The sequence below is a fragment of the Temnothorax longispinosus genome, chromosome 12 (assembly GCF_030848805.1).
Source record: "Temnothorax longispinosus isolate EJ_2023e chromosome 12, Tlon_JGU_v1, whole genome shotgun sequence".
In the NCBI taxonomy this organism is placed as follows: Eukaryota; Metazoa; Arthropoda; class Insecta; order Hymenoptera; family Formicidae; genus Temnothorax; species Temnothorax longispinosus.
The window spans coordinates 8469451-8494383 of record NC_092369.1 but is presented as its reverse complement, the minus strand read 5'-3'; the positions used below and the strand labels follow the sequence as shown (position 1 = coordinate 8494383).

At 38.2% G+C, this 24933-nt stretch overlaps 2 long non-coding RNA genes across 2 annotated transcripts in view; one reads left to right on the top strand and one right to left on the bottom strand.

Annotated features, from left to right (window-relative positions):
- LOC139823360 (uncharacterized) overlaps positions 1-219 on the bottom strand; it is a 72342-nt gene extending 72123 nt beyond the window's left edge. Inside the window, exon 1 of the long non-coding RNA XR_011734754.1 lies at positions 96-219. This is a non-coding gene — a long non-coding RNA (uncharacterized lncRNA). The remainder of the gene's footprint in view (positions 1-95) is intronic.
- Positions 220-1021: 802 nt separating this feature from the next.
- On the top strand, positions 1022-2522 carry LOC139822676 (uncharacterized). Its single transcript, XR_011734574.1, has 4 exons — positions 1022-1114; positions 1534-1625; positions 1793-1904; positions 2183-2522. It is a non-coding gene; the product is annotated as an uncharacterized lncRNA (long non-coding RNA).
- The last annotated feature ends 22411 nt before the right edge of the window (positions 2523-24933 follow it).

Here is a 24933-nt window from a genome sequence, read left to right as displayed (position 1 = left end):
TTTTCAAGAATCATTGATACCCGAGCGTTAAATCTGTATTACGCGATAACTGCAGTATATAACAAGCGTGCAAGGTTAATATATGTTATTATTACCAGTTAAATGAGTCGCGACGCCACTCGGTCCGCACCCGACCCGTCATCACAGAACATGTTATCCGTCCTGTGTCCGCCGCGCTCTGGAGACGATCGAAGGGAGATCGTACGTAATCAATATAGCAGAGGTGCTTCGTGATTCGTCCAGTGATGCCAACTTCGAAATGCTGCCTGACGTGTACTGGGGGGGAGCGCGCACATCTCTAGCTGCACGGCGTGCGCGCTCTCCCCCTGCACACGCCAGGCAGCATTTCGAAGTTGGCATCACTGGACGAATCACGAAGCGCCTCTGCCATATTGATTACGTACGATCTCCCTTCGATCGTCTCCAGAGCGCGGCGGACACAGGACGAATGACATGTTCTGTGATGACGGGTCGGCTGCGGAACATGTGGCGTCGCGACTCATTTAACTGGTAATAATAACATATATTAACCTTGCACGCTTGTTATATACTGCAGTTATCGCGTAATACAGATTTAACGCTCGGGTATCAATGATTCTTGAAAATACGTATTTCGCGGTAGTTGCTCGGTCGAAAATGCATCGCGCGGACAATTGCGGATATCCCTGTGTCAAGGGCTGCTTTCGAAAACTTTACTCGGATGCACACCCAGCGTCGTTCTGTCCTTGTTCAACTTTTAGTGAATAACAAAGATAGAACGACGCGGTGTGCACCCGAGTAAAGTTTTCGAACGCAGCCAAGAATATCAATACCCTATTCGCTAGAATGTAAAATGATAATCATGCTAAGGACGAGCATACAGTATTTGTTACTCGAAGTATGCGTAATCGTGAAGTTCAGAGCGGGACGCGTAGCGACGCGTGACGCCGCGGCGCCGTGACGCTCTTGGCGCGAGAAGTTGCCCGCGCGAGAAACGCCGCGCCTTCGCCATGTTGATGACGTATTACGTCCCCTCCCCTTCCCATTTACAGAACGCGCGACGGACAGAATGCACGAGACGGATCGGCTCCGGAACGAGACTCCGTGACGAGTGGCGTCGCGACTCATTTAATTGGTAAGTATAACATGCATAAACTTTGTATTCATTGTAGTATCTATCGTGAAGTATAGATTTGACGCTCGGATATTGATAATTCGTTCGAACGCGTATTTCAAGAGCCTTATTCGGCCGACGATCAATCGCGCAAATCAATCTAGCGACGTCGCGTCGCTCTTGGCGTGCAAAGTCGATCGCGCGAGAAACCTTTTGCCAACATCTTAAATATATTTCGTTGCACTTTTATTTGTGAAATATTGCTGACATCGAAAATGCCATCTTCCACTTTCATTTTCTCCGTTGTCGCAATATATTAAGTACGCGTCCCGTCTGATTAAATTCGAGAGTATCGCACAAAGTTTGGCAAAGCCCTGCGCGATGATTGTATTCTAGTGATTACTTTAATCGCGTTGCAATAAATACTTTGTTTGTTTCAGGAAACAGATGTGAGTGCCGAAGAAATAACAATGCGGAAAGAAGGGAAGAGCCGGAGCCGAGAAAGCGAGGACCAGATGTAACAAATAGCGAGGTGAGCATTTCATAATCTATAATCTTCTATTAATTGTTATATATATATATTATCTTTTTCGGAAAATGTATAATTATTGAAATAAAAATGTCTAATTGAACGATAAATAAGAAGTTTGATGCGCGTAAGAATTATTTAATATCAAATCATTTATTTATATGTTTCAGGAGATAACGACGCGGAAAGTGTCGTATCGTGGGAGCTGACCACCCGAGAAGACAGCCTGAGTGGAGGAGAAGGCCTGGAAGAGGCATCGGGCGCCAGCGGAACAACTTTGCGGTAAATATTATTTTTTATTTTGTGTAAGAGTAATTTTTTTGTTTATTATTTAAGCTTTTTTATTTTACCATGATTTAAAAATAATTGTTAGAAGAAAAGGAGTAATTCAATCTTTTATAAAAATTGTTTTTTGTAAAAATCTTTATCGAAAAATGTATAATTACTTAAATAAATATCTAATTGAATAATAAAAAGTTCGATGCACGTAGGAATTATATTTTAAAACATTAGGTTTTTTTAAACACTGTTAATATGAATTTTATATTTGTATGTTACAGATTCAACGTAGCTACGTGGCAGATATAATTCCGCTGTTGCGAATCAGGGTCGGTGAGTGATGAATTAACATATTTATTGAGGTAACGGATGTGTGGCAACTTATCAAATATACATACCACATATCTAGATAAATGTATTCAATTTGATAACAATACAAAGGTCTACACATAAGTAGCATTCTATACATCCGTTGCTTTAAAATGGATCAGTTAGAACAGATTAGGATAAATTTAATCCTGGACGTCTCTTTAATATATTTAATGTGTATTTATTGATTAATTTAATGTGCATACGAGAATATACTCAGTCAAACGAGAATGTATCCAGGATTAAACTTTATATAAGTCGGTGCAAAAAAATAATATATATAATATATGTTGTTTTCTAATTGTAAGACATTCAATTTGCATCATGTTTTATATTTGCATCACGATTATATATATACATTCATATTATAATAATAAAATGATAAAATAAGAAATATTTTAGTATTACGTAACATGCGTATGTATTTCATATTTTATATAATTTATAGATCTTTTTCATAAAAACAAGCTTACAATTATTAATTATTATTATTTATTTTAACGCATTGACTTTAGTCTAAACTGTTATAGCTTATTCATGCGTATATAGAGTAATTGATAACTGGATTTTATCCCAGTTAAAGTAGTAATATGACGTAAGATCCAATATATATTTTGTTATAAAATAGATGATTTTTTTGTAGTAATATTTTAGAATTAATCAATTTTACATTATTTAAAAATAATTTTGAAGTTATATATTGTATAAAAAACAATTTTAATAATTTGCAAACAAAGAGAGATTTTTATCAATTCTAATTGTGTGTGAAATTTATTATCTCTCTCGGATCTTACGTCATTCATCTGAATGTCTCATCTCTGCATGCTTTTGAAATGAGCTTCAGCAACAAATAACCGTTCGAATCGATACGCATATAGGCCTTCTAGATTTTATTGGATAACGCGTCTAGCAATTTTCACTTATTTTCAAATTAAAGTTTTATTGTACCTATATATTATAAAGTTTATATATAATAATAAATTTTATAACCGTGATCAAATCTTTTTGAATCAAAACACAAGTTGACATAGAGATTTCTTTTAAATTCGGTTTGTTTCCAATTCGATTATGTATTTTAATTACTGGAAATATATTTTATTTGCTACAAGAGAGAATAAACGCGTGTAAAGAATAAATGCGCAATTAATTCGCGTACTGATGGAATTATTATTGTTATTGTTTGTTGTTAATTTTGTATTTAATTAATTTAATTAATGTGATGGCCTCTTCGCGACGCGTTCGTGTTTCGCGCATCAAGCAAAAGCGTAAAATCTTATCGCTTATTGCTATATAGCGATGCTTAGCCGGCAGCAGGAGTATTTTTCCTTGCTGCCAGTCTCTGGTTATATGAAGCCAGAATACGGCCAGAAGAAAGAAGACGAAGAGGATCAAGGTAGGTTGGTGTGTTACACCAATAAAAGTTAAAAAAAAAAACAGGTAAAGATAAACCTGCACGGAAAAAAATTAGCTGCCGTAGCAAATCTAGTCGTAAAATATGCACAACTAACATTTTTTTGCTGCGAGAGCTATATTTTTAGCAATAGTAACAAGTTTTGCTACTATTGGACTATTGCTAAAAATATAGCTCTTGCAGCTAAAAAAATATTAGTTGTATACATTTTACGACTCTTTTTTTTCCGTATGTAAGGTTATCTTGTATACTGCACATAATCAGAGACGGAAAAGATGCCGTCTCGAATTAGAAATCTCTATCTCGCGTAAATTAAATTTAACTCCCAATATAACTTGTAAACGGTTCCGATTTAAAACTAAGTATACGCACGCTTTTCTGATTTCGGGTAATCGCGGTCGTATCATAGGTATACTGGATAAAGATACGGGTAGATAGGAATACGGGTAAAAATTAGATAAAAGTCGGGTAGGTAGGAAAACAAATAAGTAAAAGTACGGGTAGGTAGGGATATAGTAATAAACAATGTGCGGATACTTAAAACATTCGATACAAGTCGAATGGGTACCCTGATATTCGATTAGTCTAGACTCTAGATGATGAAGTCTAGATAAGTTGAATTTAAATGTTATAAAGAAATTGATAATTGATAAGATATATATTATAAAATATTCATATATAAAATTTTCAGAATCTATTATCGGGTTCGACTTGTCTCGAATTGAATTGGTACCACCAGAAATAAAATTATTTATATTTGCGCGTATTAAATTTAAGATAAAGGCGCATGTATTTCATTATTCTTCCATGTACTCGTTTGTAATCACTTTTCCGTGAAAACTGTTCTATTCATGTATTTTTTTTACAGGAAGTGAGATATATAAATCTCGTAATAATGGGAGAACATTTTCTCGCACAAATTTTTATTTCGCATATTATATAGAATGATAAATATCAATTAAAATAGATTCGGGAATTGTATTGTTAAAAAACGGTAAATGTCATTGACATAGTGCGCTATATCTCCCCATACGCCTGGCAGAGAGCAGCGTTTCAAAATTGACATTACTACTCTGGATCATGTGTGCGTGTCATGAATGGTGTTCTCCGGCGAATAAAACGACATACAAACAAGACGAACGTAGACGAACGCGTAGCGCCGTTTACGGGGCACGATGCGCTCTGATTGGATTATGTACAATGCAGAAGCGCATGTTCTGATGCACCGAGTCAATTTATTACCGTGTTACTCAGCTCGGCCTCGCCCGGGTTATATATAGAGTGCTCTATTATGCGCATAATATTTAGATCGGGACCGAACCGCCCCGCGCGGGAAAGGCAAATTCATTTATGTCCGCCGAAACGCTATAAAAATGGTGATGCAGCCCTGCTGCGCGTGCAAGACTCCGCGTCGCGCGCAAAACCCGATCGACGTTTTCTTCCTCGTCTCCTCGATGAATCGGTCGATGTGTTGTCTACGCGAAGCGAACGCACGCGTAATCCTATCACGAAATAATGAATAATTTGTGATCTGGCAAATGGAAAATCTTAAATTAAGCAGAGAAATGGGGAGATGGCAATGCGTGGAATATTTGTATTGTATAAATTTTATGAGCCATTAATAATTCTCGCACGAGCAACGGATTAAATATTCTGCAATTCATTAGAAACATAAACTGATACAGCATTCGATAATTGAATTATTCTGTAATTATATAGAATAATATTATGTCGCAGACAATACCTTTCTGTGTATAGTATAGGAAATAACGCATTAAAATGGAGCAACAGTTTCAATCGCGTTCATAATGATAATTTATTAACCGCTTTAATAATTAATAAATGAAATGCGATAAGTGATTATTCTTTTCAATATGGTTAGCTATCTCGAAAATATTCTATATGTATCATGAATATAATTTTCAAATATACATGGGGGATATAATAATCGGACGCTTATTAATCATTAATCGTACGTACTTCATTGTAAATCTGTTAGTACCACACAAATATAATACGCGAAATGTATAATGTGCACAAATACGTAATATGACAATAGAATAGAAAATAATGTTTTCATGTATATATATAATAACAAGAGGGATGTCCTGTATAAATTGTGACGTATGTACAATTTTTTTGCTAAATAACGTTTTAAAATAGAACTTGTGTAACAATGAGAGACAATGAAGAACTAATGAAACAATTCGAGATAAATGCTGGGTGATTATACATATATCATTTTCTGCACTATAATCGCGCGCAAGTAGCGATGAATTATTCATGCTATGTAACTGTATTTACGCCCAAGTTATAAGGCTGCCTTATTTGTCGTCGCGTAATTAACTTCTCAATCGCTGCTGTGCTGGGTGCCGTACGCTCGCAAACAAGAACATAATTACTTGTCGAGCTTATGAGAATTACTAATTTGATGAACTAGAAGATAAAATAGCCAAAGTGGGCTGCATTTAGGAGAATTTCAAAGAAACTAATAATAGTCCGGCTTATATCATCGCGTTTCTAAAGAACTTATCGATATTTAAAAAATTTCAGATTAACAAACAGAATAATATTTTGTGCCAATTGCCTAAAAAATAATATAAAACTTTAAATTTACAATAGTCCAAATATATATATATGTATATATATATCTTTAATTTAAGATTTAAATTTGCATAAATGATTATAACAAAGATAATTCGATGCAAAAGATAAACATTTCCACTTTAGTATATAAAACAAAAAATTAGATAAACCAATAAAATTACAACAAACTCGATTTAGAACATTGATAGCAACTCCGCACTTATTATTATGAAAATCGATATGTAATGTTTGAAGACCGCGCGTGTATTTACGTGTATACGCCTGCGAGATCGAATTACGCATACATCCATCCATCCATCGTCGTTCATTTAAAATTCATCGCAATTCTCAAAAAAATCGCGAGATTTCAAATGCGCTCAAATTTCCTACGCGTCGTACGTTCACGCATATCCTCGCATCGTTTCTTTCTAACTTGACAGAACGCCACTTGGTGCATTATGGAATAATGGGAAGATCCTAAACTAACGCTTGATCCAAGCGAATATCCGGGAGGAAATTAAATATCGGCTGAAAACTAAAACAACGAGTCATCATCCCGTGACGCCCTAGAGCTGAAACAAGATTAATAATAAAGAATTCGGTTTTTTATCGGAGAAAATTATATATTGACGAAACGCAATAAAGAATATAATAATGTAATAATAAATGTATTGCAAAATTTCAAATTCTACTTTGCATTATACAATACAACGTATATAAAAATCATATATTATGCTACTTAATATTTGTATATTTTGCACAATTATTTAATATTGACACTATTATTTTTTTACGCTAATAGATTTGTGTTTTAGAAAAATTTTTGCTCAGACTTTTAGCCGGTATTTTTCACATATCGTTATCTATTATCGATTCTCGTAATATCTTTTATAGTATAACACTCCCACATCTCATATAAAGAGTATTGACGAACTTGGTTCGAGGATATCGAAGCGTAAGGGGACGAGGAGTACGAATCCATCAATCTTCAATAATCCTCTCTCATCGTGACGTTTAAATGCAGGCAAAATCCTGCTAATTAAGCTGCACGTTGATTTTCAAGGTTTTTTTTATCTCAATCCTCCTCTTTTATCAATTCACCCTCACATCTCATGATCATGTATGCATGAATTGTTCTACCGCCCTCCGCAGCCCCCTTGACGGAAATATTTTCTTTTCTCCTGCGCATCTGACTGATGTTTTCCCTGGGGCATCGGGAATCGAGAATTTTGCGCGAATACCGAGGAGGAGAACTACCATAAAATTTGGTATTGAAATATTGCCAAGGAATATTGAGAATAATCAAATTTCTTCAAACGCCAAGCAGTAATAATGTACCTTAAATTTTAAACTGCATGATACATGATATATATCTGATATTCTTAAGCGATAGGGAAATAAATTACTCAACTTGTCTAATATATATATATATAGAGAGAGAGAGAGAGGGAGAGAGAGAGAGAGAGAGAGAGAGAGAGAGAAGATAATGACATTTATAAATTGTAAATTGTAGATAAATTGCAGATGTTGATAAAGTGATTTAGTTTGTAATAATACGACTATGTCATATGCGACTAAAATTATCTGATAAAATCATATTGTGCATAATTGATAGTCTACTGTATTTCATTTCCATTTTATATTAAAGATATTGAATATTAATTACAGCGCTTAATCCGTCATTGCAGTCGTAGATTTCCATGCCAGAAGAGAGAAATGATATATAATTAATTTCACGCAGTATAAATAAATTAATTGTTTTGCGTGTATAGTTCACAGTAAAATATGACATTTTCCTTTACAGCGTGAATTGGTCAATACATGTAGCTATAATTTTTAATCAACCGTGTAAGATAAAATGCGATATTTAACAGGCGTGTAAAATAAAATGCGTAAAATAAAAAGATATTTTCAATCGATGAATCGATGAATACATAACTATGATTTTTAATCAACCTCATAAAATAATAATTTATTTTCGGTGAGAAACATCTGCAAATAAAGTTACGCTAAATTAAATTATACTTTGTATATGTGTGTGTAATTCGTAGAGGTTTCTAGTTTATTAAATTTATCAGATTTGCACAGCCTAGATATATTATTCTAAAGATTACTTAATTTTCTGTATAAACACTTATCCTAAAAAATGAAAAATTTCGTTTACATTATGTTTCTTATCGATGATGTTACATTTAACTGAACGTCAAACAACAACGTGCCGATATAGATTCAAAGACACATCCTAATTATCGAATATACTTATCACACATGATATCCACAAGTTGCCGAAGCGTCGCTTTGGTTCAAAGTCCGAAACTGAAAGGAAGTAGCTAGTGTCTCGCGACAGTTATTCTAGACTGGGGACGACGGGAACAAACGGAATGCTGACACAAGCGCTCCGACGCTCACGGCAAGAATGGCCCTTCGTCCCGGCGCGTTTCCACGATCCATCCCCGCGCCATTCACCAACACCAAGTCCAAGCACCGATGTGCTCGGCGGGCTGGCGCATATACCCGCCAAGATGCTCGCGCGAGTTTGCCAAGGCGCGCGTATATACGTGCCTACGTATGCACCGCCGGCGCGCCGCAGCCCTGGCTCAGCCACTTCTCAGACACCTCGAAATTAACGCGGTGATTTCGAGTACCCGGGGGAATTCTTCGGCCCGGTGCTCTCCACCGTGTTCTCCTTTAGCGGTAACGGCCGCACTAAAGGTTTATCGCCCTGTTGTTGCTTGTGCACCACTCGCGGATCGAAAGCGAATCGGGAATCGCGGTCTTCATGCGACCACCATCTCGAACTCGCACTGTCATGCGTTACGTTTATTGTTTACAAAAAGGAAAATTTATTTACAAGCTGTGCAATATTTATCAGCAATTGCCTACATGCTCTTGCACTTCATGGCTGGATTAATTCAGATTCCTCACAAAATTTAACTTCATATATAAATGCATATTAAATAAATATTTAAAAAGAATCAAGTATAAGTTTATTGATTCGATTGTTCATATTTATATGAAGTAATCAATGTAAAATTGAGAGTTTACTCAAGTGAAATGTTGCAGCGGCATATCGCGCAGCGTTGTACAATATTCATGATGAAATATTATCGCGATGCCATCAAACTTCAACACTTACGCATACAGCATATGCGCATGCATGTCCGAATGTGCGCGAGAGTATGAATTGAAAATGGTCAATTACAGAAGCTACAGGACATTAAGCGGGAGCCACGTATGATTATTTCATTGTGCATGAGCCACGCGAATATGTAAAATTTATGAAAGGAGATTTTACAGCAAGAAACGTCGAGAAAAATGACGGCAGATTTTCGGTGCCTGTAGAACGGCGCTTGCTATGAATAATGTAAAATACTACGGAAATGGCCTGTTTATAAAATCTACTTTGGACGTCGTTCTGTTACAATTGGCAAACGCGCTAAATAGCATATTTATCCAGTATATAGATATAGATAGCGCGACCCATGAGGCTATAATTAACAATGAAGTTATTAAGTTTTTCGTTGCCTGTCGTCACCTCGGACCGTAATGCTGCCATTTATACACATTATCGTACGTCGATCAACAAGTCATATTTCATGAATCCGCATTATTATTGCATAACATTATTACACGATTTATATGCAAATTAGGCGAATACCGGCGCAATTCGTGCTGTATGCTAAACTCACAGCGGTAACTGCAAACACGTTAATCCCACGCATCCACACACACGTACATCATGAAATATAATTTCCTACATTTACATTGCGCATACCCCGCTTGCGGCTTCCGTATTAAATTCAGGAGACGTATGTAGAAAATTTCCTCCCGCGCCGTTTTCATGGGTTAACGTAGGCGAAATGTTAATTGGAACTCCATAAAATTATGCGGGAATGCACGATATTACCCTACATGAAATTAACGTCGCGCGGATTTATTTTTAACTAATTAACTTTCTACACGGCGACGTGCATAACAAAAAATGACTCGAGATATACGTTTTATCCTTTATTCTTGAGAAATTATAACCAGCCGACTTGCGCTCCGTTCATCTATCTTTATTAATTTCTTTCATATTTGAGTACAAAATGTACTAAGTTATTTTTTGTCATAATTTAAGATAAATAAGTGACCGCGTTGAATTGAATGACTTGCATCCTTTTCTATCGACGTTTAATTCGCAATGCTTTACGAGAAGCGCGATGTTGGTTTGTTTTGCGCGAGCACAAAGACTCAAATCCCAGACATATGCTGCGCGGAAGAAAGGGACATGGCGAGTACAGGTGCACGTTAACGTCAACTTGTGTACCGTAAAGGAACATAATCTCCAGGATTTTTATACGTCAGCCTGTGGCTCTTTATACATCAACGCGCGGCAGTATTTTTAATAAATATCCGAGAACGTCATCGCTTTAAAACAAGCTCGGATAAACCCGGGGGCTCTCGCCGTTCGTGAAAGACGCATCGCGTCGCGATGTCTCCGGGGCGTTAAAGCCCGGAGTAGAGATGCGAATATTCACGGAAGGATGGAACGAGGTCACGATAGACAGGGGAAACGAGATCGAACGTGGTATCTAAGATAACGATCAGGACGACGATAACGAGCCGGATATTGGATAGGCTCCAATAACGTTGCAATCATCCGACGCGTTCTCCAAGATCGGGCAAGGTACGCGCTATCGTCCTTCGCCTAGAACGCAAGCAGCCACGGTGTCCCAATTTGAAGCACAAGTAACGCGCTAATGCACGGAAGTTACCGGTGTAAAGTGGAAAGTGATGGAATTACGTGCGATATATTGGGAAATGGTAGTAGTACGAACGGTGATGGGAGTAAATCTAATTTACGCGATGAGTTATATACACCGTATTCAGTGAACTAATTTTGTGTGAAATACATTGTGCATACAATATTATGTCGTGTCAACTTTTTCAGATTAAAACGTATATCTCAATGTCAATATCGCCAATTAAAGTAAGAAACGAGATCCATGATGGATATATATCATTTAATTTGAGAAGCTTACACATAATAAAAAAAGTTTTCAACTGCTTTTTTTTAAATTGAAGAGCTACTTTTGTTTAATTTTATATAACATAACTGATGATTAACTCTATCCGGCATACATTGCATTATAATTAATATTTATTTATTTTAATATTTTTATGTAGCGCAATTAATTCATATTCTAATAATTTTGCTCAATAACCCTGTTTTCTTCGTAAACGATTTTATCTAGCTCGTCAGTCGTTAGAAAATTTATAAAATCTTAAATTTGCTCTACAATGTATACAGCTCCTACCGTTTTATCAGTCGGGACCAGGGATGGCCAAATATACGCTGACCGCGTCTTTTACTCCGGATTGACCCACTTTGAAACAGCGCGACCAATTCCCCTGCTTCGCCGTTATCGCTACCACGAAGAGGGATTTGTTTGCCGGGCAGTAACTTTTACAGACGAGACCCCATTTGGACCGCAACTAACTTTCCAATCGGTGTTTACCTTGATACGTGCACTCGTCCCCCCTTTAGTACCCGACGAGCCCGCCGCACCAGCCAACTTTCGAATTTCCTGCGGACGCAGGAAGTTCTTCGCAATTTTGAAGTTGTCGCTGACAATTGAGAGAGCGATTTCTATGGTGGATAAGTCGCGGGAACACGCCGGTGTTCGACCCAGCGCAAACTACGCGGGGTGAATCGAGAATATAAAGCGTGTCCAAGAATGGATAATGGAAACGGCGCTGCATAAGTGAAACGCGAAGGAACACTCTGCACCGCTTCACGCTGCTTTTATTAAGTAATAGCGTGCGATACGAGACTCAATTTACGACATTATCATGGAAAATCAAAGTAACTTTTATAATATGTATTACTATAATTTTATCAATGTTTTATGATTTTATTTATTCACATTAGTTAATCTCTAAAGTCCTAGAGCAGGTGATGCACAACGAGTTTTATACACACAATATTAAAATTTTACTTTCGTGTTTAATATGCTGGAATATATCTTGATATAAATTATTTATATGTACAATACAAAATTTGTGTACAATATTGATCAATGCTGATCAATTAATGAAAAGTATTATATGAAACATACATATGTCGTTTATTGATGTTTACCGCTTAAAAAGAATGACTAATTGGTTGAACAATATTGGAATTATAATCTCCCGATTCTATCTTTTTTCTTTTTATTTATTAATTAATTAAATAAAATTAGGACTAAGTAATATGCATTTATCACGGTTGTATAATTTACATAATGGTAAATATAAAGAGTACAACTAATTTGTAAATATTTATTGGTTAATTATGCGTTAACTCTCTAGTTACTTCGCAACTTTCTGTCCAAACAACGGGTTTCAACAAAATTTCCAGTTAATTAAAACTTCGGGCTACATAATGGACTGTCAATTAAAGCGTGACGTTAATCCATTCGTCGTTGTATGTTTTTTTAGTAATCAGCGAGAGTTTTCCTTCGCAAAATAGAAAAGCCTCAGAAACATAAATTACTTCGCGAATGTGTACTTGTAACTAATACTACCGTCTGTATATACCGGTCATCAAGGATTAATTACAGTAAACTTATAATTATGAACGTGTTGACTTAAGGCAAGATAGACATGCCAGCGAATCGCTGAAACAGTCTTAGTTTATTCAAGCTTGATGCGCAATTGCTCGATGTATCTGACTGAGTATGAGATGAAAATTGCTAGTGCTGCATATTAACACGATTAAACGAATCCTGTAATTTTTCGGGACGAGACGTTCAGCAGTCGTGCTTTAAGTTCGCTCAATCCGCACGGAACTCAAACTCATCCACCGTTCGTAGCGCAGCGTTAATCCATTCACGGGCTGCCATATACGAACGGGAAACGACACGCAGGCTCAATATTGCAAAGCGCACCGGTGGATAACGCTCGAAGCGATATTGACCGGTCCTCCAGCGACGATACGTGGCGAAACGACTGTTCGGCAACGGCCGGCATGAAAATTTCAGAAGCGGATGCGCACAGCGACATAATAGGGACACCAAGGCACACGAAGAAGAAAAAGGAAGAGAGAACGATTCGCCGGTGTATGTGCTCGCGGGCCAGCGATATCTACAAAAAAGAGATAGAAAGGGTGTCGGGAAAATAGGAACAGAATATGCGAGACAGGAAGCGAGACCGACGAAAAGAGGCAGCCAGCCGTGCACCATTCGTGAAATCCGCCGCAAACGTCTGGCTCGCATTTTTCGGCATCGAGCGTTGCTCTCTAATAAAATAACGCCGCCGACAATTTCAAAATTGACATGCAAGAGTTCGCAAGAATTAATAATGAAGCATGTAATCTATAACCAATTTTATCGTCTACCAATATTCACAATTACATTGATCCTTGAGAGCATTGCATTCTGCTGCAAGATTGTGCGTTACTTATTTTTTAAATTTGAAACAAATGTCTATTTGTTCAAATAAATAGAGAAACAATAACAGTTTTAAGTTTAACACTTTTTACGTCGTGGATTAAAAATCAGCAATATGTTTAAACGCTGCAAAATAATAAAATACGACTAAATTCGTTTGGTATATCGATGATTCCACGCGAGATGCATTACTTTTCGTTTCTTGTGAGCGCAAACAAACTGTCCGCGTGTTATTCGCGTCGGGAAATTCATGGTGCATCGAATGGAGCGCGAGACGACTTGCTTGACGAAGCTTGGTTGCAGTTTAAAGTTTAATGAATAATAAGCGAGTGTGAGATACAAGCTGTCGAGAGATCCTATCGGTGCCACTGTCAACATCCAACTAATATCACGTACAACGTGGCGGGTTAATTGGAACGGGCTCTGGGCTCTAAGGAGTATTTTGTGGCATCTAAATCGCGTTCTCACAGTAGCCAGTAACTTCCGGCACCGCGGCGCGTCTGCTCAACAGCAGGGACCTGGGAGCCTTCCGTTTTCCCTCTCGCTTTACGGGGGCGCATGGTAACCGACGGTATCCAAAAGAAGAAAGAACGCGCCGCATGACTTGAGGGAATAGAACGGCGGTATTTAGATTTTGTTTTCGTCGTGTGATTTATGCTGCTCGCGTGCGACTTCTTACGCGCGCGGTATGTATATATCGGTTTTCCTCCCGTTGCGACGATGCATCATCGCTATATATCGTTGAACCGTAAGTAGACATTTGGCAGAAAGCGAGATCTTGTTTATCCGAGACAGTCATTGTTATTTCAACATGCAGACATATCGATCGCGCATTGCGATGCATGATATCGCATTTTGTTATATGTTCGGGATATTCTTGCATGTTTAATAAATTATGAAACCTTGGATTGTCGTACGGCAAAGTGTACGTAAAGTGATGTTATTAAATAAGTAATCTCCCGCAGCATTTAATATTAAAGCAGAAAAATTATTAAAGCCGATAAAATTAAGTCGATTATTGAAAAGAGATAGAACGCGAACATATAAATAGTGTATATCTCGGTTGTTATCAGCTGAATTGTCCATGTTCTGATCGTGGGTAGTAAATATTAAGGCGCGGTCTGAGCCTAGTAAATTGACGGTTCCCAAATTGATAGATTATGATTAATCGCGTATCGATCCGAAACTAACTAGCGACGGATTTTTCAAGGTATTCGTCGCGTCAACGCGCTAGACGCGAAGTAAAGCAAGAAGGAAAGCGTTATTGAAAATGATGAACGATGTTTGCCATGAGAGAAGGGTGGTTTTTGCGGTCGCCATAGATCCAAAGCACACGGGGAATCATTATATAGCCACGTGGACTATATGGATTAATGCGTCTGATATAATCATCGTCTTGTTCTACTTGGTTGCTTCTCAAACGTCAAGAATAAACGTAAACGGAAGCGTAACGTATAAATTTTCTTAAGATTGCAAATGACTATTTCTAACTTCTATAGAAGCGCCGTGACATTAATTGTAATTACATTCCGTAGCGCAATGTATTTCTCACACGTATTTATCAACTCTCGACGGAGTATTTAGCGCACAAGCACGTACTTCCATTGCCATTCGTTCTAAAAATTTTAACACACGTGGAAAGATGTGTCGCGAGAGTAAAATAATGGATACATTTTGTGTCTTTTGTCGCGGATATGTATCAGAATGCGGCAAGAAAGTAGGAATCCGTGTTTCAGTTACGCGCGCGTTACAGGCACGACTATTCTTCCGAGATTAAGTACTAATAAAAACGAAGATGAGACGGTGAGCTGGTGTAATAATCAAGCGAGATTAAAACTTTTATATACCTTGCGGCGAATAATTATAAAAGATGAAATGCGCTTTTGTATGTACGCGGAGATTACCGAGCGATAGAAACGTTTATTTGTTTAATCCACTTTAAGACATTGGTTTACCTAAATCCTACTTTGTTCTTTAACAAACCGCTAGTGTTCGGTACGGAGCAATTGCGTAATGTCGACGCGTGCTTCGAAGCGTTAAATTTTCTTCGCGGCTGATTCGCAAACGCCGCGAATAAATGCTCGCAAGATATATCGTTCAAACTCTTTCGCGGTGCTAATGGCTTTAACGCAATCTATGTAAATCATAATATAAACTGGTTACGTTTTATTACGCGTCGTAACTTTCTTCATCGTAGATACCTGAATGAAGAAATGTAATTTATTACGTGGGATCGTAAATGTTAATGCGCGTTTCTTTTTCACGGGCTTTTGATATCAGCGACGGTGTGGAATAAATATTACATTTTGGAGCGTGTAATTACAAATTATATATAATAATATTACATACGTATCACGTAATTAATAAGCTATCATAATTTTTACTTTTATGAAATACTACTTATTAATTCTTATAATTTCAAAATCTTTCAAAATGATATATAGAGTGAAAAACGGGAAGAGGGAAGAATAAGGCTTACAAAACTTTAACTACTTTAATAAAATTACAATTTAACACTTCTTATTCATATTCTTATATATATTTTTTAATATATATAATTGTAACAATATTATTTATTTAATTCTAATCTACGTAAAATAATGTGATGTATTAAACAATATTTTGTTTAATACAGCAATTCTAAAAGTTTGATGTGCCTTCTGAAAATTTATATCTATTTATAAAATACTGGTTTTTCGACAATGAAAATCATCCCGCCTTAAATTTTCCGTGCGCGTACAATTTCTAATTTCGTGAAAATATTGGAGAAGAGCCATTGGATCATTAAGTAAGTACCAATCGTGCACTGGCAAGTGATTGGACGCCTGGCAAAAATAGAAAACGGCGAGATTCGCTCTGTTCCCTATCGATCGGCCAGGTACACTAGCTAATGGCGAGAAAGTGGAAATCGTCGAATGCCTTTGCCGTCTCCCGGGCTCTTCGGACTTAATTTCGTAATGCAGACTGGTGCGCGGAGAGCACCCCGGTATATAAGAATCAAGAATAGCGTGGAAACAGCGGGAGGATGAAGCAACGCGGTAACGAGACGCCGGCCGCGCCGCGAGAATATTTCATCGGATCGTTGTTTCTCGCCGAACGTACCTCGGCTTGCTACGTGCTTAACGACCGTGCGTCAAAGAGCCTCCATCACGAAGTACATTGCGAAGTATATACCAGGAACTATATATCGTGCTTCGCACGAAACTTGGTAGTTCGACAAGAGGAATCAGAGGAAATGTTCGCTCGCGCAATCGCGACGTAGCGCGTAAAATCGAATTTATACGGTTCTCCCTGGTGATGGATCATCTTAAGACAGATAATTCGTTTGAAACCTTTTCACAGAGCTATTGCAGTTTTAGCGGATGGAAAAAGATGATTTTGCGAAAATTGAAAATTTATCGTTTTTTTTTACGTCAAGTACTACCGGATCCAATTCAGTCGAATCGCGCGGGAGTTACCCGCTCAGCAATAACAGTTTTGCATCGGCGGGATTATAGGAGCACCTGGAAGAAGTGGTGTCTAATCCTGGGCGAGATGCTGGCTCGCGCAATCAAGCGTGCTGTCTTAAATAATGTAGCCGGATGCGTATTTCCTTGGGTAATACGATTAAGAAGTTTACGCGCCATTCTTGCGGGGACTTCTGGTCTCGCTGTAACATTACTTTTTAACTTTTCCCCGCGTAATTGCTCTCTCGCGCCGCGGATGAAATTTTAATGCCGGCCGTGGATCCCGAGATTGGAAGTGACGGGCGAGAATGCGGCGCGCGTACTTGAGTTTTGCGTCGATAAATAAAGCTAGCGCGCCCGCGCGCGATCCGCGTAAATAAAATTACAGTCCGTTATTGCGGCGCGTTGAGTCGTTAGAAACCGTGATGTTGTAATCGTATCCGTGTATTGCGAACTGAGCGGAATTGTACCTTTTGAAAAATTACTCTTGAAGCAGACAATTCCACAATACGAATGAAATAAAGCAAGTTCTTTGCATCTGTTTGTCGAAGTAAATATTCCAAACAGATGTGACAATAATGTAGCTTTTCTCAATAATAATATTATAAATTATTGGACGTTCTTCCCTCCCAAAAAGAAAAATTTGATAAACAAATTATCAATTTATTTAAGGAATAAAGCAGCAACATTAATTGTTTTATTAATAAAATGTTTCAACTAAATATAATAAAACTAATTAAATAAAAAAATTGTATGTATGATTAACACTACAAATTATTTAATTAAAACAATATTATAAATAATATGACAACCGCGTCAATAATATTTATTGCACTGACACTATTTAAGAATTAAATATTAATAAGATCAAACCCAGATTTTGTTCATCTCAAAAAGCTTTTCTAATATAGTATAAACCAGAGTAAAATCAATCGGATAAAATCTCGTTCGATGCTGAAAGGGATGAAGGTCGAAACATATAACCGAAGCTATACGCGCCTTTGATATCCGTCGAAGTTATACCACGGTTTCTCCGTTGTAGTTCGAGTTCGGTGGTTAGGGGGTGAACGACGAAAGCCGTCAAGGGTAGCTTTAGTTTCCCAGGCTTACGGTTTGCCTTTTATTCCTCCTCGTAGGTCGTCGGTCGTTGCGCGCCGCGCGGTGTCGAACGGATGCCGGACATAGTCCCGTTGTTCCAGCAGGACGCTTTCGACGATGTTATTTCTCACATGGTCCCGGGGAAAAAGTTTGATCGTTCCGACCGGCCAAATAAATTGTCTGCGGAAATGCTCGCGGCCATCGTCCGAACTTCTTCCGCCGACCCCGCCGCGGTAGCTTCCATCCGCCCCGTCCCCCTTTCGTTTTTTCTTCTTCTCCTAAAAGCTCTTTCCGCCGCGGTCATGGGAACAAATTAATACAGGCGTCACTACTAACAGACCCCGAAGGCCCGTTAAAGGTTTCCGATAACGACGATGACGCGATACCGCTTCCATGGAAACGCTTCCGAATAGGAGAGGCGGCAAAAGAAAGTTTCTCCTTCCTCGTCGGTTTCGCCGTTGCGACTTTACGCGAGTCGTCGATCGTGAGTTTTTACGCGCGGAAGTTCGCGCCCGACTAAGTGATAGCAGCCCTAATAACGTTTTTAACGTTGCCCCGAAGTTGCGAAGTTGAACGCGGAAAAGCATCATGCGATACTCCCGTTCAATGCGATACCCCGGGAAACTATTAATCCCATAATGTCGGAATTTTATTTCCTTAGATACAGAGAGCCAAGTTGTAAATCAATTCCCGATTGTTAAAGGAATTATAAGAGAGACGAGTTGTTAGAAACGAATAGAGTTCGAAAACTTTCTGACGTTTCCCCGGTTTTCTCGGCCGGTAAACACTTTTTGCACGCCTGATACGAAGTTAAACGTAATTACAAAGTTTATAGAGAAGCGGCAAATTCTAAGCAAACAGAAGACAACATTTCAAATAAGATATTGGAAGAGAAGAGAAGAGAAGTGGCGGTGAAACGATCTTCAAACCGACGATTGCTACGCTTTTTATACATTTTTGCGCCCCGCGAACATGTTGCGTCGCGCATTAATCGCAAAATGAAAGCGGATGGAAAGCGTCGACGTGACCATAAGCCCAAGTCCATGGAAAAAAATGTAAAATTCCGTCGACGCGGCGAATGTCACGGCGGCACAGAGTATCGCAGTCGACGTCGACGTTGCGCACACGTGGAAACGGGCCACGACGAATATTTGAATAAATAAATATTAAATAGCAGAGGGGGGGCGTAGGGGAGCGGAGGGTTGCATACAGAGGGTTGAGAGACGTCTATCGATCCTCACAATTTGTCGCGGTGAAAGTACGCGTATAGCGTCGTCAGAACGCAGACATGAGATATGTGTATGAAAAACGGGAAGTACTTTCGCAGAAGACTAAAAGTACATACATTCTCTAGACTCCATTCTCTAGATCTAGATAATGCGTGAAACGTGGAATTGAGTGCTACTATATAGAAAAATCAGACTCTCACATTGGCATTAATCATGATGTACAATCAGAAATTAATTAACGATGACAGCTATATGCATCTTTTGTATACTTATTACAGATTGCACTTTTCGCAATCGACAAACAAACCACCAAACGCAAAGTTTTTAATCATCGCTGTTATTCAGTATACGTCCAACGGGTGTTTTCCTTCCTTTTTGTTATCGTAAACTTTAACGATGTTTATCTCCTAGATCCCGGACGCGCGCTCGTATTCCTTTCGAATTCAAATTGGAACAGCTGCTATTTCATTTCCAGTGCATTAACTGCGCGCTGTTCGGAGACGAGCTGACGGCGACGGCTTTTATGCTGGACATTTTGCATGATTTTACGTGTCGGCGGATTCCCCACGTAATAACCGCAAGCTCGCGCAAATTTTAATTACACATTCACAGCGGGATTAAACTACCCCCCTCAAAAAAGATCGCGGAGAAAGCGGGTGAATCTCTCGCAGATGAATAGATTCTTACCTTAGCATGATGTTCTTGCATCTCACAGAGACATATATATAGCAGATTGAACGTTACATATTTGCAGGCTAATGCATTGATTGTTTATGTAATTAATTACTTGTCAAATGTTTATAACGTTTGAAATTTTGTACCGCATTGAATCACTTTTCAGTCATTCGATAGAATTCGAGAAATATTACGATTAATTGCTGGTAATTAAGGCATATGTGCAACAAAACAGGAAACGTAATTACATTAATTAATAACGTGGAAGCTATGTCACGTGCGGCAGAAATAGGCAAATTAGATTTTTTTGTATCAAAGCGAAACCAAAATTAAATCTGTCTGCGTAAACAACAAAACGTGCCATATTTATTAGTAAAAAAAACCGTAATTGCATTCAATCTTTAAATTGAATTTATTCCTCTTTTAATTCAAAAAATGTTTCTTTACTTTTTTTCGTTACGCGCATGCGTTTCAAGGAAAATTATTTAACATTAGTTATATTTAAGATGCAAATTTGTTCAATTTCACAATTTTCATAAAGTTTCGTTATTACAGCATGCTATTTCTACAGTTTAAATAGTGCAGGTTCCAACAAAATGATTGATAATGTTACAATGCAAAAGCGCGCACTCACGCAGACATATGTAACCGGTGCCGGTTTTCTTCGACGTTATCGAATTCGCATTACTGCGTTTGCGAAAAACACGTCGGAGATATTACCGGATCTGCGGTAAAAGCACGATAGGATATCGATTCTAACTCCGCGAGTGACTTGGTCGTTGCATTCAGTATTGATCACACGGGAATAAACATAGTATGCGCGTCGGCACTGGAAAATAGCATATTCATAAGTATGGCACTACACAACCGGCGTCTTTGAGCGTATCGAGAGATGGAAAAATATGGTAGGCAGAATATGGAGTATAATTGCCGACAATAACTCTGTCGTGCAATATATTACAATTTTATTCAATATATATTCACGTGTATAAAAATGCGAGTGTAAAAGAAATATTCTTTGCGTTATACGGAAACGTATACGGCACATAAATCAATGCTGCAGAAAAGTAAAAGAAAGTATTCTATAATATTCGCGAGATAAAAAAATATCTAAAACTTAAAAATGTTTATTTATTTTTCCGATCACATAAGAGCTTTTAAATTATTAACGTGAAAAAAAATTAATATACCTACGCAACAATGTGCAACTAAAATTTCTGAATAAGACGGACCAATCCGGGACTGCAGAACGCCAAGAGTTGCAGGAACACGCGTAATCACGATAAAGTACTTTGTGCACGTTCTCACGGAATACGGATTGTCGATGTCCGTTGAAGATATATACGGGCATTCTTACTTTCCGGAAGCAAGCGTCGACAGGCTTTGCGGTTCATTAAAAGTTCGGGCGATGCGAAAAATTCTCATCTATTAAAATTTTACCGGGCGCTTCCAAGCGGGCCGGCAGCTAAAAGGACAGTTTGTGGAAGCCGGCAATCCCGCCCCGGCGGCGTTGCACGGGCGTCCGTTCGTTTATCGCCGCCCGGCTTTTTCTTTAAATACGACTATTTACCGCGAGCTTCGCGGTTTCGCGCTACGCGCTGGGGAACCAATTTCTCCGTCCGTCCCTCCGTTGGACCCTGTCCAAGAACTGTACCCGGCACTTTTTGAGCCGGTCGTCGTCGGTCGCGCCATGGCGCAAAAAGGAGGCTGCCGGAGCGAGAGCCTCGATGAAATACCCGCGTTACGTGCTTACGGTAAGGTCGACGGTCGGATAAAGAACGCCACAGGTTGGAAATTGCAAAAACTTTTTTTATTTCATCGCGCGGCACGTGCGATAAATGACACTGGTGCCGCAGGCGCCAGCGTATAGTCGCGGCAATGGGGAAAGAATGGCATGGCGAACTGAAAGAATCCAGTGGAAGATTAGCTATCTTACTCTCTTCTTTGTTGGAAGTGAAGTGACTACGGATCGCGCGCGAAAGGAGTGACTTATTTCTTCATCCGATATCCCAGATACGGCTCTAAGAATTATTCAAAGCGTATCACGTGAAATCTTTCCGAAAGACATATTTCTAAATTGATATCTGCGGCGCAACTAAATATACGTGTGCGAGAGACGTGATCCACGAACGATAAATATCACTTTCGTATATAAAAATCAATTTCAACTCGCTCAAGAAGATCCATCAGCGTACTTGTTTATCCGACGTACACGCGCATCCGTATATCGGGGTATAAATAGCTGTATACGCAACGTAGTATATCTCGTGACGTATACACCGTACGTATAAGCGCGCGATACGACCCCGACTACCGGGGGTATACGGCGGAAGAAGGCATCGACCTGCGGCTTTTATGAAGATAACATCTCTGCTTATGAAGCATAGCTTATCTGCCTCCCCGCCATAGATCTTTCAGCGGGTACGGAAGCCCTCCTTGCCGCCTGTATAACCAAACCACCAGTCGGGCCAGAGACCACCTTCCATAATCCATTATAGTTTCTAAAACGGCCCGCAACCACCGAGAGAACGCGCGTACCCGGCGTATCCTCGGCAAGAAACTGTTTACGAGGCCGCGACGCGACCAGCGAAAATTCGCGAACACGTGCGTTCGCAATCCGCGCGTATATCTTTGCCGGGGATATACTGATGATTTACTCACGCGCGAAAACCGCTACTTGTTCTCGATGTTTTTTAGTACCGATGTTCGTTCATTGAACCGTGGACCATGTACGCTGAGTGTCTGCGACGAATAATTAGATTGTTTTGTGCTTTCCTGCCTTTACTTCGCGACATCATATATCTTAAAGTGCACTAGAATAGAGAAGAAACGTTAAAATATTTCTCTCGTCTCTATTTATATTTTACAATATAAATCAATGTTTTTAAAACGTTAAAATCGTAATCATGTTGTTTTCATCGTTAATTTTAATTCTGTACAAGTTGTTGAAATTTAATTGTACTACCCAGCTTAAATAATAAATTAGACAATCCGGATGATATTAATATTTATAAGCAGTACATGAAAGAATTCTTATCGCATCGCACATACATCGAAAATACCTTGAGAGTTTTGTAGAATTGTTTGAAGTCTTGCGGATATTGATCCCTAAGGAGAAATTAAGAAAGAAATTCTTAACAAGTAACACACTTTGAAATTTCTGTAAAGTATCGATGGCGCAAGTTTCGACACATCTTGAAAGTCTTCAAACTTTATGAAGGTCTAAGAATTTATGGCTACATGAGCGCAGTAGCGCGCATTCGGAAGTTCTCGCGTGAACAAAAGGGCTTCAAAATCAATAATTTTAAAACTATCGGAAATATTGAAGGCAAAAGGAAAGATCTAAGAAAAAGTCTTGAGACCACTTCTGCAATTGTTACTTTTAAACTCCAACAAAATATTATTTTATTTAGAAACTAGTCATTTTGTTGGTACTATAAAATTTTTTTATGTTGCCCTTATATACACATTTATAGCTATTCTTTGTTTATTTTTTATAACAATTAAAACTTTATTTATATATACATATTAATTTTAATAACTTTTTAACATTTAATAATATTTACTCATACACTAAAATATTTATTCGCATTTTAGAAAGTAATCTACTAATTTTACTATTGTTTTATCTTCATTTTTACAAGGAAAATTATATTTGCTTTGAAGCTAACATAATATAAAACTTAAAAGAAACATTTAAGATTTATGTTCATTTTTATATAATGGTTGTGTTTGAATTTTATTTGCATTCGATATTCAATTATCACTTTATTGAGAGAACCTTGAATTAAAGGAGATAAAATTTTTATGTCTGTACTTACTTAAATTCTGTGATAAATTTGTATTTAAAACGATTGGCGATTTTTTAAGTATTAACCAAGCTGGATCGGAAAATTTGAGAGCCTCTGGCTTTATGGTTCAAGTCCTTATTTCCAATTTTTTGAAGTAACCTTCGCATACATTACAACTCAGTGTAACGCGTACATAAGCATCAGAGGCTTCAACATTAAATGGTCATTTCTTTCTCTTTTCGCAACGCTACACCCATCAAACCGCATTCCTCGAGAAAGTTGCGGCGCGCATCGCATGCATCCAAGCAGTAGTAGTACGTCAGGATTATCTGCGAGCACGTTAATGAAAAGACGTCCGTCCGTTCGCAAATGCACACGCTGTGATGAGGCCGGCAGGAAGGATGACGTTTTAAGAGGCATAGAGAAACGCGCGTTGACTCCCGATGATTAATGTGACGTTATATTGTCCGTTATGCCTAAATCACGGACATGCCAGTAACGCGTTTTACACGACGTAATAAAGAATAAACTTAAATGAGTAAATGATGAGCAAGCGGATGCATCTGGCATAAATACCTGTCAGATGTATTGTATTTTATATGGATGTTACCTCTTAGATAAATGCTATCTCTGGTGAGAAGAATAGAAAGTATTTGTATTTTTAACAGGTTTAGACGTTTGACGAGTAAAACCTTTGAGTTGGCGAATATTTTGTTTTGGAATCATTTATCTATCAGCAAATAATAGATCAATAATCTCTTAAGTATAGAGCTTGATTATTATAATACTTGAAAGTCTATTGTTACGTAACACAGAAAAAGAGAGAAGAGGAGTACACAAAGAAAACTGAGGAGTACATTAATTTCGCTCAAATAAGACAGACTTATATAATTAAAAAATTCTTTATGGCTCCCATTGCTTTTCTGCCGAGATATGAAGTAATCTTTTATTTGATGAAAAATGTTCGTGGCAGCTCCGCGCTAATCTCGACTTGATCATATTCTTCCGAGGCTTG